Source organism: Meleagris gallopavo, chromosome 11 (assembly GCF_000146605.3).
Source record: "Meleagris gallopavo isolate NT-WF06-2002-E0010 breed Aviagen turkey brand Nicholas breeding stock chromosome 11, Turkey_5.1, whole genome shotgun sequence".
NCBI lineage: Eukaryota > Metazoa > Chordata > Aves > Galliformes > Phasianidae > Meleagris > Meleagris gallopavo.
In genome coordinates this window covers 460,359-461,069 of record NC_015021.2, presented here as the reverse complement: position 1 = coordinate 461,069, position 711 = coordinate 460,359, and positions in this window count along the sequence as shown.

Genomic DNA, 711 nt, shown 5'->3' with positions numbered 1-711 from the left:
TTCAACATCTTCATCAATGACCTTGATGAGGGGATAGTGGCCACCCTCAGCAAGTTTGCTGATGATACGAAGTTGGGAGGATTGGCTGACACGCCTGAAGGCTGTGCTGCCATTCAGCGAGACCTGGACAGGCTGGAGAGCTGGGCAGTAAGAAACCGGATGAGGTTCAACACAAGCAAGTGTAGGGTCTTACACCTAGGGAGGAATAATTGCATGCACCAATACAGGCTGGGGGATGAGCTGCTGGAGAGGAGCTCTGCAGAGAGGGACCTGGGCGTCCTGGTGGACGACAGGTTGGCCATGAGCCAGCAGTGTGCCCTCGTGGCCAAAAAGGCCAATGGCATTCTGGGGTGCATTAAGAAGAGCGTGTCCAGCAGGTCGAGGGAGGTGATCCTCCCCCTCTACTCTGCCCTGGTAAGGCCTCATCTGGAGTACTGTGTCCAGTTCTGGGCTCCCCAGTACAAAAAAGACAGGGATCTCTTGGAAAGAGTCCAGCGGAGGGCCACAAAGATGGTGAAGGGCCTGGAGCGTCTCCCCTGTGAAGAAAGGCTGAGTGAACTGGGTCTGTTTAGCCTTGAGAAAAGAAGACTGAGAGGGGACCTGATCCAGGTTTATAAATATCTGAGGTGTGGCGGCCATAGCGGTGAGGCCAGTCTCTTTTCAGTGGTACGTGGAGACAGGACGAGGGGAAACGGACATCAGCTGCAGCAT